Source organism: Sorghum bicolor, chromosome 7, assembly GCF_000003195.3.
Source record: "Sorghum bicolor cultivar BTx623 chromosome 7, Sorghum_bicolor_NCBIv3, whole genome shotgun sequence".
NCBI classification, from domain to species: domain Eukaryota; kingdom Viridiplantae; phylum Streptophyta; class Magnoliopsida; order Poales; family Poaceae; genus Sorghum; species Sorghum bicolor.
Genome location: NC_012876.2, coordinates 57,606,679 through 57,619,145, shown reverse-complemented (window position 1 = coordinate 57,619,145; position 12,467 = coordinate 57,606,679). Strand labels below are relative to the sequence as shown.

The 12,467-nt window shown below is 42.1% G+C and overlaps 1 long non-coding RNA gene across 1 annotated transcript; it reads right to left on the bottom strand.

Moving 5' to 3' along the window:
• LOC110437345 lies at positions 2,265-3,116 on the bottom strand. Its single transcript, XR_002455431.1, has 2 exons — positions 2,736-3,116; positions 2,265-2,642 (listed from the first exon to the last, which is right to left on the bottom strand). It is a non-coding gene; the product is annotated as an uncharacterized LOC110437345 (long non-coding RNA).

Below are 12,467 nucleotides of genomic sequence, written 5' to 3'. Positions count from 1 at the left end.
TAAGAAGCATACAAATGTAGCTTAAGAGTGAGAAAAAAAGTTCATCTCGAATTGAGCTAAAAAGCAATTTCATCTCGAGCTTGAGCCAGCAAATCGAACAAGGAAATTAAAAGAGCAGATGCTGCTAAAATGTTAAAAAAAAACCTACGACCCAGCTAGAAGTGCATCTATTACTGACTCAAAAAAATGGAAAAAAAAAACTAAGAAAGAGGGAGCACAAAAATATCGACAAGAAGTTTGAAGAAAAAACACGAAATCATCTAGACAGAGGGAGAGAGAGAGAAAGAGATGAGTGCAGGATCTGAGAGAGGGAGAGGGAGAGAGACGAGTGACAGATATGAGAGGAGAGAGTTTTTGTGTGGTGTGAGAGAGAGAGGTAGAAGAGTCTGAATGATTGACTGAGAGGGAGGCAGCTGGAATGGCTATATAGGATTATTATTGGAATGGGGAATGTGGAGTCTGGGAATCAAAATAAGGAAAGGAAGGGGAATCTGACGCAGTTGACTGGCGCGAATCTCATAGAGGTTGTGGCCGCAGGATAGTGTGGGCGGCCGCATATGGTTGTGGAAAAACCGGGTTGCATATATCTATATCGTTGTCGAGACGAGAAGGTATCGCGTTTTGATGAGCAAACCATCAGCATCAGGCGTAATTACATTACATGGATGGATCACGTGTCCTTCGTTGGCAGGTTACGCGCGCCGAAGGGGCTCCGTGATGATCGTGAAGGTCTCGCTTTCAGGCGGCCGACCACGGCCACCCTTCACTATCTGCACGCTGCGCATCACGCAATCTGCAGGGCTGCGGGCGCATCCCAAACCAACCCGGATCCATCGCCTATTTTTCTGGACCGCGAGAAATCATCAGGCGCAATCAAGCTTTGCCTCCCTCGATGCGTTGTGCGCCTCCACCACACGGGCAGCCCATGCAAGCGCCCAGACGAGACAAATGACGACCAGCTAGCGGCAGGAGTATATCATTTCATATGTATTGGGTCTCGTTTAGTTTACCTAAAACCTTTTAGTTCAACCCAAAAACTAAAAAAAAATTCAAAATTCCTCATCACATCAAAATTTGCGGCACATGCATGGAGTATTAAATATAGACGAAAACAAAAACTAATTATACATTTTGCCTGTAAATCGCGAGATGAATCTTTTGAGTCTAGTTAGTCCACAATTGGATAATATTTACCAAATAAAAACGAAAATGCTACAGTAGCCTAAAGCAAAGAATTTTGGAAACTAAGGCCTTGTTCAGTTCGCGAAAAAAATTGGTTTTGACTACTGCAACACTTTCGTTTGTATGTGACAATTATTATCTAATTATGAAGTAACTAGGCTCAAAAGATTCGTCTCGTATATTACAGGCAAACTGTGTAATTAATTTTTATTTTTGTCTATATTTAATGCTTCATGCATACAAAGATTTGATGTGACAGAAAATTTAGAAAATTTTTGAGAACTAAACAAGGCCTAAACCAAACCAGGCCTATGCATGGAACGTTCTCGATTCAGTACATGACAGACCCACGTTTTTTTTCTTTCAGGGAAAAAAACATGCATGATAGACCCATATCTTTCGATGTAATTATTAGGTTTCCCTTCGGCACGATGTGCTTTGCCATTTGTTTCGCAGCGGCTAATCATCTTTAATCCTTTTTGTATTGACAACGATGTGTCTCTTGTGGGTGGCTGTAACGACAGACACGGAGGACTATCGAGATGTCTTCCAACCAGGAGGTGACATGAAACGTCCGCGTCCGAAAATGGCTTAGTTTTCGCGCGTGAGTGTATTTTGCACGGAGAAAACTCAAGGACTAGAATTGTGATGAGTGAGTGCATATACTCCCGGGAGTATCTACTCTCTCCTCCTAACGGGTACACCAAAAATCCAATAGGGAAGACGGCTTCATGCATGACACATTTGAATGCCACCAACGAGAAAATACTCTCTTTAAAACATATAGTATTTATATATATTTTTCAAAATAGAGTATTTGTATATAATTTTATAATATAATATTTATACATACTTTTCGAAATGAAGTATCTATACATACTTCTGTACATACCTTTTGAATAGAGTATTTATACATACTTTTTTGGAGTGGAGCATGCATACGTGAAGACTTAGTACAAGTGCATACTAAACCATATAATCGGAGTATGTGTGCATACATTCACGTATGGAGGTATACGAAACAACGAGAGTATGTATTCATACTTCTTTTGAAAATAAAATATATATATATATATACATACTTTTGTGAGAAGGGAGTATGCGTATATACTTTTATCAACACAATTACACCAATGTAATATTCACTTGCAGAAATCAAATCATCATCAGTACTAAAAATCTAGAGAAAACTGAATCTGGCTTCACTGCCTATGCCTGCACCATATCTCGCATGGAGTCGCCGGTGGATGCAACAACTCAAATACCATGACGGCGGCAGGATTGCACGAACCAAATACCACGATGGTGGCACGTAGTGGATGCTGATTGGAGCAGCTTCACACGGACAGGAACTTTGATGATATGCAGTCTCACGTTGAAGTCCGATCTGAAACCGATGATGAAAAAAAATCACTGCTTAAAAATCCTAATGGAATCTGAATCCATGAGGACTCAAAAATCTGTATTACAAAAAAAATGAGACATCCATTAAAGAAGGCGTAGCAAGAAAATAAAAGAATAACAGATTCTTGGATCTGGATCGAGAGAGTCACTGTGGGAGACGGGCGCCGCCGCCGGCCAGATACAGGCTCCATAAGGCCAGGGGAGTGACGTCGGATCAACTGCCCTCGATGACTTGATCTGGAAGCTGTCGTGAGGCTCCGTGCAGGTTGTGCCTGCCGCCGCCAGGGACGCCTGCCGCACAGGCTAGCGGTGCTGTGCGCGTGGAGAGGGCCGTCGACGCAACCATGGAGGGTCGGGGCTGCTGCCGTCGCGGATCGGCATAGAGCTGCTCGACAGGAATGGAGATCGGAGACTGGTGCGCTCACGTAGCCCGGCGCGCTGGTTGGACGATGGCGGCGCTTACAGCTTTGGCAGGGCTGTGGAAGGAGGAGGGGAAGAGGACGATGGCAACTACGAGATCCGTCGGGTGAGGCTCCAACCTGAGATGCTGGTGAGTGTTTCTTATATATATATTAGATTAACGGGTTTGTTTTCTAAACCCGCTAACTGAACGTTCTACGGGTGTATATCTGTATGCGTGATTGAGAGTAGGGAGTAACTACTCCTAGGGAGTAGAGAAAATTTACCATATATATATATATATATATGGCTGATATATTGGGAGCCCAGGGCTACAAATAGCTATTGGAAGCCCCAGTAAGCCACCTCTACCCAGTCCATTATGGAGCTGATGTGCGTGCAGGTGGGGGACAGCAGCTGACGTAGTCGGACACATGCATGTATACCTGCGTCCATTCTAATCACTTCTATTTTTTTTACAATTATTCCTCAACGAAGCATCCGATTCAAAAACGGTTTTCACCATTGAACTCCTGATATTTTTGTGAATGATTCAAGATCCATTATGAATATTTTTTTTGAAAAAAATAAAATTCATAGATTTTAAATTTGAATCATAGCACGTGATGGCTAATTGGATGCGTAGAATCAAGTGTCAAGATGCGTAAAAAAGTTTTTACGCCGACGTTGTATAGAAATTAGTTGTTGGGTGAATAAAAATTAATTCTGTTGTCGTATAAAAACTTCTCTGCGAGATAGATATTCCACCAAACAACCGTAATTGCCTCCACCAACATCATGCTCCTCACTATAGGGTGTATAACTAACATAGGAACAATGTATAAAACATAGAGACTGAAAGTATAAAACATGGAGATGATCTCGTCTTCCTCTAAACTTCGAAATTTGAATTATGGTATGTGATGGCTGATTGGATGCATAAAATCAATGGCCAAGATGTAAAAGTTTTTGGTGCTGACGTTACTGAAAGGTCCAAATGGCTAGAGGGGGGTGAATAGCCTATTTAAAATTTCTACAAACTTCACTAAGCAAGTGAGTTAGCAAAACAAATAGCGAAGCAATTCTAGCACTAGCTCAACTAAGCTATGCAAGCCACCTATACAAACTAGTTCAAAGCTAAACACTAAAGCACAACAACAAGAGAAGGCTAGTTACACTCCTAAACAAGAAGACTAAACTAGACAAGCTAAAAAACTAGCAAGGTATACAAGTAAGTAAGGAGTGGAGAGTGATTGTTATACCAACGTTGTAGAGTAGAGATATATCCAATCAATCACTCACAATCACAAGAGAATCCTCGGCAAGAGATGACACAAGATTTTTTACCGAGGTTCATTTGCTTCCCGTCAAGCTAGTCCTCGTTGTGGCGATACACCCACTTGATGGATCACGAGCTAATTGGCAATCCAAAGCCAAACCCTCAGCGGGTGCCGCACATCCACTCACAAGATGGGGATCCTCCAAGCCACGAGCAATCCACTAGAGTAGCCAATTGCGATCTCCCGCGGGGAAGGCTCAAGAACTCCTCACAAACCACTTGGTGAGGCTCGAAACAATCTCCAATCATGAGCTCAACACCACCGCTGCTCCAAGCCGTCTAGGGCGTCGGGAAACACCCAAGAATAACAAGAAATCCGCAGCAAACTCAAGAATCAAGTGCCACTAAATGCAACTCTCAAAGCAATGCACTTGAATCTCACTCAATCTCACTAGAATTAGCAATCAAGCAAGGAGATGAGTGGAGAAAGTGTTCTCTAGCTCAAAGTATGCCTCAAGTAATCAAATGTGCAAGAAGTTAGCCTCCCAAAGCCGGCCACCCTCAATTTATAAGCCCCTCAAAGAAACTAGCCGTTGGCCACTTTCACTGGGCTGAAAACGGGGGCACTGGACGCTACTAAGTGGTCACCGGACGCTCGACCCCCAGCGTCCGGTGCTTAGGGGAAGGCCACGTGTCCTTTAGGAATCTCGCGTGTCAAATTCTAACGGTCACCTGCGCAGCACCGGACGCTCTGCAGGTCCACACCGGACGCGTCCGGTGCACACCGGACTCATGCGCAGAGAGGGTCGCAAAACGCAGGGTCACCGGACGCTAAGCACCGGTAGCGTCCGGTGCTCACCGGACCCATGCGCAGAGAGGGTCGCAAAACGCCTTCACACCGGACGCTAGCCACCGGACGCTCTCAGAGTGCGTCTGGTGCTCAACCCTAGCAGGGTCAAGCACACCGGACGCTGAGGCCAGCGTCCGGTGCCTCTGCACTCAGCGTCCGGTGAGTGTTTCTCGAAGAGAAAACACTCCCGCGAGTTCTCCAAATTTCCTACCGGTGCAATAGAAAATATACACTTATTTTTCTCAAAAGCGCCGAATCCCACCCCTTTGTAAATGTGCTAACACCAACAAGTGTCCACCACCAAAGTGCATGTGTGTTAGCTTTTCACAAACATTCTCACCAAAAGAGTTAAGTTAGCACTTTACTAGATCCTAATGCATATGCACAAGACATGGACCTAGTAGCACTTGATTCGAGAGATGACCGTGATTTCCCCTCTTGATAGTCGGCTATCTATCCTAAACCCGGTCAATCACTTCTCTACTCATCTTAGATCGGCAAAAGTGAAACCCTATGTTTATACCCTTGCCTTGTTCACTTTCTCCCTTGTCCGTCATCATGATCTCCACATCATGCTTCATCTCTTTGTAATCATGTGGCCACCTTTCCATGCCACAATGCACCTTCATCACATGTGTTGCTATGCCTAACTCAAATCACTTAAACACAAGGCATTAGCAACTTGGTGTCATTAATTACCAAAACCAAACTTGGGCTTTCAGTTACATAGAAGTTAGTGGTTGGATGAATAAAAATTAATTTTGTTACCATCTAAAAAACCTCTCTGCGAGATGGATATTAGATGCACAGAATCACTGATTAAGATATGTAGGAAAGCTTTTGGCGCCGACATTGAATAGAAAGTAGTGGTTTGATAAATAAATTTTTTTTGTTACCACATAAAAATATATCTACATGGAAACGGCCTTGTCTTCTTTGAAATTAGTGGTTGAATGAATAAAAGTTAATTTTATTGTTGCATAGAACCCTCTCCACGAGTTAGATATTTCAAGTAACGGAACAGTGATTGCCTTTACCAATATCATGCTTCCCAATATGAGCATGTATAATTGACATGAGAATAATACATAGAATATAGGAACCACACGCGTAAAACATTGAAAACGATCTTGTCTTTTTGAAAATTTAAAATTTAAAAAATAGCACGTGATGGACAATGAGATTCATAGAATCAGTGATCAAAATGCGCTTAAACTTTTTCTATGCTGACATTGCATAGAAATTAGTAGTTTGATGAATAAAAGTAATTTTTTGCTGCATAAAAACATCATAAAACTGCTCCAACCATGTATAGAAACTTATACTCACAACCATAAGAATACAAAAATGCATAAAACTGCTCTCATTACGTGTATAGAAACGTATTCACACAAGCATAAGAACAGAAAAACAACAAGCAAAATGTAAGTCTCGTTGCACCATTGACGTTTTCACCCCACCAACCGCTACCGCTGATTCGCACCAGTGCCACCACTATGGACTGCATGCCACCAATTGCTTCGCGCCAGCGCCGCCTCCTTGGTCTACGTCATGCAACAGACTACCATCGGAATTGATCTGAATGTGTAAAAACTTAATTCATTTAGTATAGAACCCACGAAGCATAAAGGTCCAAAATCAAATGCACAAAAAATTATTCATTGCACATACAATCAAAGAAATGCATATAAATCTAACTTGTTAAGCATGCAAACTTATTGGTGAAATTAATATCAGCTACATGATTAAACAATCACAGACCATTTATAAAAATCAAAATCCAAAGCACAGGACAATACAACTAGTTTCCTAGGAACGACTTTTAATGTAATTAATCAACAAGCAAACTGGACTATAGGAGATTGCAAAAGATAAAGATTTGGCCACAATTATTTATGCTGATACAAGCTATCGGCTGTGGACACGAGCCGTCCCTAGACCCATGAGCCTATCGCCGCTTCCGGACTTGGTGGCCTCGCCGCTCATCCCCTCTGACCTGGTATACCAACAGTGTTTAGAATTCTATACTAACAATATATAGAGCATTTAAACTGATACACACACGTTACACTTTAGCTATTACACAGTTGGCATAAAAAATTTACGACCTATGGCTATATTCCTCAGACACACAAAGTATTCAAACATGTCATAAAAATAGAAAAAATAAATTGATCTAGCCGCAGTTGGATCCCTTGTGCTCATTGTATTTTAGTGAAGCATAAACAACCAAGGTCATATTCATAAAACACCCTATGTGACCAAAAAGATCACACAAAGTACAATAAAACAAACTGCAAGAGTCATTATTTATAATTGTATAGAAATCTGTAACAAACTATAGAAATATCATCTAGTGATGTATAGAAGTCATCTAAAAGAATACATGTCATAAAAACTATAGAAATATCATCTAGTAATGTATAGAAATGTGATCCAACATTATATATAAATATACCTCAATAATGTATAAAATTGTGTTCCAACAATATATAAAATACTATCCATTAATGTATATAAAACTCTGCATAAACCTTGCCACAAGATTATCACACTGATAATACACATAGAAATGTAACAACACATAGAACCTTGCCACTAGAAGTATAAAAACACTAGTGATAAAATCACAGAAAGTTGAGTATATATATAGAAATGTAACAGTGCATATAACAATCCGTCAAAATTTAGAGGCATCCGATATAGATGAATGGAGAAATAAATTTTGAATTGACCTTGTTGTTCATTCTGTAGCTCAGAGATGGATGGCCTGGGGGGACCAACAATATATCGGATGTCATGGGGCAAGCATCCAGAACCCACGACAAATTATTACTTCCAAGCATAGAAAGCTTAGTGGAGGTAAGTAATTAGAAATTTACATCCAAAATTCAAAATTGCATGAAAATGAATTGCATAGAATCCTATGCACACTAAGCATGAATAATTTGAACAATCAAGAGCTACAAGCACACAAATTGATATGTGTCATGTTCTAAATCAGCAAAAAAAACAATCAAATTTCATAGTCAAAATACAGGATCTAAATGTGTAAAAACCTAAGCATAGAACACATGGGAAGCCTGGAGGGCTGCAGCAATAGGTGTAGGATCCTCTTGCCTCTAGTCAGCTGCAGTCGGCAGCAAGCACATTAACTGATATGTCATGTTTTAAATTTACAAAAAAAAGCAATCAAATTCCATAGTCAAGAGTGAATTTGAATGTGTAACAACCTAACTCGTGAAGCATAGAACACATAGTCAAGAGTGGATCAGGCCGATATGAGCCCGAAACCAAGCCTAGATGGCTAGAATGCTCCCCCTAAATGGCTTGAGTGGGTGCATAGAAACATAAATACAAGTTTTTAATGAGGCCTGAAAACACAGTCTCACCATGCGTAAAAAACTATGCATGCAAGCAAAGTAACCGACTAGATACTTCCCTAAGAGCAACTCCAGCTAAAATCACATTACACACATGAATTGAACGCATAAAAAGCTAGCTCATCAAGCATAGAACAAAAAATAAGATTTCAATTTTATAGCAGACACTAACGCAAGCATAAAACTACTTCTATGAGAGTTAATAAGCTTGAAAGGTCCTTGTTTGGTTTTGGTAATTGAGTGACAACTTAGGTGAACTAATAGTGTTTATGTGAGATACACAGGAGATTAGTCCACAGGTAATGATGTGATGATGGAGGAGCTCATTGCATATGAGACATGACATGGAGTCATGAGACCAAGGTGGAGAAGATCAAGATGAGGCTTGGCTTGATGGACCGGTTGCAAGAGTGAAGGGCAAGTCAGAGGCTTTGAAGCGAGGGACCGCGTGTGACGGTGAAGCTTGAGCAAGACTTGGCGCCGATGGACCGAGGCAACGGTGAAGAGCAGGTGAGGTCAAGATCGATGAACCAATACGGTCACGTGATGATATGAAGTGGATCATATCATTTGGTGATTGGTTGGTGCATGTGTTGCATCAACATTGGAGGAGATGAAATGGAAAGCGCAAGGCAAAGGTATAACCTAGGGCATTTCCATTTCACCGGTCATAGGTGTGTAGAGAAGTTTATGACCGGATTTAGGATAGATGGCCGTACTATCAAGAGGGGCAAACTTGTTTGCATATCGGTCATCTAGTGCCACTTGAGCGATCTAACTTTGCATACGTGTTAGGATCGAGTGGTGTGGCAAGTTGAGAGGCTAACTCCTTTGGAAAATTGTTTGTGAAAATGCTAACACACATGCACATGGTGGTGTACACTTAGTGGTGTTGGCACATTTGCAAAGGAGGTGGTGTTCCCAGGGTTGAGAGAGATGTGAGTTTCTCTCTCCCTCCCGCCGAGCTTGCGAGGCGGGATTTGGCGCTTTTGAGAAAAATAAGTGTATTTTTTCTATTGCGCCGGTGGGAATTTTGGAGAAGTCGCGGGAGTGTTTCTCAGTTGGAAACACTCACCGGACGCTCAGCGCGGAGGCACCGGACGCTGGCCTTTAGCGTCCGGTGTGCTGTCGGGTGCAGCAGAGTGTACCGGACGCACCGGAGTGAGTCCGGTGCTCAGCGTCCGGTGTGCGGGCTGTTTGGCGACCCTATCTGCGCGCGAGTCCGGTGAGCACCGGACCGTCCGGTGCCTAGCGTCCGGTGAGGTCGCGAGTTTGACAAACTCTCTGTGCACGAGTCCGGTGAGCACCGGACCGTCCGGTGCCCATCGTCCGGTGGTGCTGTGCAGGCGCGCGTGCGAAGTAGCCGTTGGCGGCAACGGTCGACTTCAAACGGCTAGTGACACGTGGCGGTCAGCTGAGCACCGGACGCTGGGTGTTGAGCGTCCGGTGGCTCCTTGAGAGCGTCCGGTGCTCACGTGTTTTGCCCAGTGAAGGGGCAACGGCTAGTTTAGCCCTTGGGGATATAAAAAGAAGTGGTGGCCGGCCTTGGCCGGTGCTGAGCACCCTTGGGACTTAGTGTCCATGCTTGGGGAGTGCTAGGAAGGCCTCTAACTCACTTGTGCTTGCAAGAGTGCGAATCAATAGCGAGTAAGTGATTCTAGTGCGTTGCATTGAGAGATTGCATCGAGTGGCACTAGGTGTTCGTGTTGCAAGCCGGTGGTGCTTGTTACTCTTGGAGGTTGCCACCTCCTAGACGGCTTGGTGGCTTGTGACTCCGTCGAAGCACGCAAGGAGATTGTGCGGTGCTCCGGAGAAGAGATTGTGAGGGGTACGGTGCTCACCCCGCGGGGATCGCGAAGAGCAACTCTAGTTGAGCGAGACGTGAAGAGCGACAAGTGGTCCGGCCGGGTCAAGTGCTAGAGCTTGTGGTAAGCACTCCACGTGGGAGAGTGTGACTTGCGGGTCACCACTAGCAAGAGGACCGGCGGCAACCTTGGAGCTTGTCTCAACGGGGACGTAGCTTGGTGGCAACCAAGTGAACCTCGGGAGAAAATCATCGTGTCAACATTGTTCTTCCCGTTGGTTTGCAAGTCCCTAACACAAGCTTGTTCTTACATTCATATAATTGTGCTTGTGTAGTTGCTCTTGTAATTAGTTAGCTTGTGTAGCTTGCTAGTTACCTTCTTGCTTGTGTAGCTAGAAGTAGTTCACTTTTGTGACTAATTTGGTTTGTGTAACCTTGTTAGTCACTTTGCTTAGTTTGTGTAGCTAAGTAAGTTGTGCTCACTAATTTGGCATTAGTTGCCTTGTTATTGAGCTTGCTAGTGAGCTTAGGCTTTGTGCGCTTTGCCTCACTAGTTTGTGTAGGAGCTCCCCCGGTTTGCTAAGTACTAGTTGCATAGGTTTGTGTGACCTTGCTCCTAGAATTGGTTAGGTGAGCTCTTGCTAAGGTAGCACCTTGCTTGCTTGTTTAGGATCTTTTCAAGGTGCTAGAGAACTTAGATAGAGGGGTGTAGTCTTGGCTAGACCGATAGTTTTAATTCCGCATTTGTTTCGGTTAGCCGGCGCGATAAGTTTTAGAAAGGACTATTTACCCCCCCTCTAGTCCGCCATCTCGACCCTTCAAAGCTTCACCTTCTCCACTTAAGTGCACACGGGTCATCAAGAAATAGGAAAGTATTCTATAAACGAAGGCACAACAATATATCAATCCATGTAATATGCATACTTGACCACGCCGTGCCATTGTCGTTGTCCACGCCACCATCCGCCACTGTTGATTGGCACCACACTCATGCAGTAGTTTCACAAAAATAAGTAATTTTAGCCTCTTATCAGAGAAAATTGAAGATATGCATAGAAACTCACTAATGCTAGAATAGAAACTTACATTGATGCAAATACTAGAAAATTAGAAAGCACAAAACATATAAAATTGAGTTCCAACAATGTATAAAATATGTTCCAACAATGTATAGAGTTCCAGATGATTTCTTAATTACACGGTTGGCTCAAAAAGTATAGAAATAAAAAATTAAAGTATATAAAAACAATCTGCGAAATTCATTATTTATTTAGTCAGATTGCCAAGTCATAACTGCTATGCATAGAAACTTATGTATGCAAGGACAGAAATAAATTTGCAGGAAATGATTTGAGTTGCATTCACATTAAATCAAGGCTAAGCACAAAACATCCACGAAGGCATAAAAAATATTAAGCAATCACGTAAAAATCCTTGGATGTCTCGTGCAACACCGTTGCCGTTGTCCACGTCGTCAGCCAGTGTGTCCCTCTTCTTTCCCTTATCTTGCTGCTTTAGTTACTATGCATCAGTAATTATAGGGGAAAAACAATTTTATGCGGCAAAAAAATAATTCACGGGCATAAAAAATCCACCTATTCCTTTGTGAAGCTGCTACTCCAAGAACACTTAATCATTTGGTGCCACATATACTACCAAAACGAAACACATACTAAATTAAATTTACAAAGGCTAGAATGTGTTTGGTCCATTTATTCAAATCAATTTTACATTCAAAAGCATAATCGCGCACATAAAAACATGCATAGAAGTACATAGAAACTCTATTTATTTAGTCAGATTGCCAAATCATAATTGCCAAATCAAAAGTACATGAAAATGTTATGATTTTTTACATATAAGATACTGAATACTTCAGTATCAAGATGATTTCGTATAGAGGTGTCTATTTCGTTGAGCTCTATAATTTTCATATAAATTTTTATCTCTATACATGAGTTCATTAAGCCTGTTCGCTTGGTAGAAAAACCATAGCTGAAAGTATTATTCATTAATTTATTATAACAGAGTTCAAGACAATTAATTACATATTATTTATGATATTTTGCTGATGGCACCATATTTATTGAAGAAAGAGGTAAAAAAACTAAGACTCCAAGTCTTATTTAGACTCTAAGTCCACATTGTTCGAGGTAATAAATAACT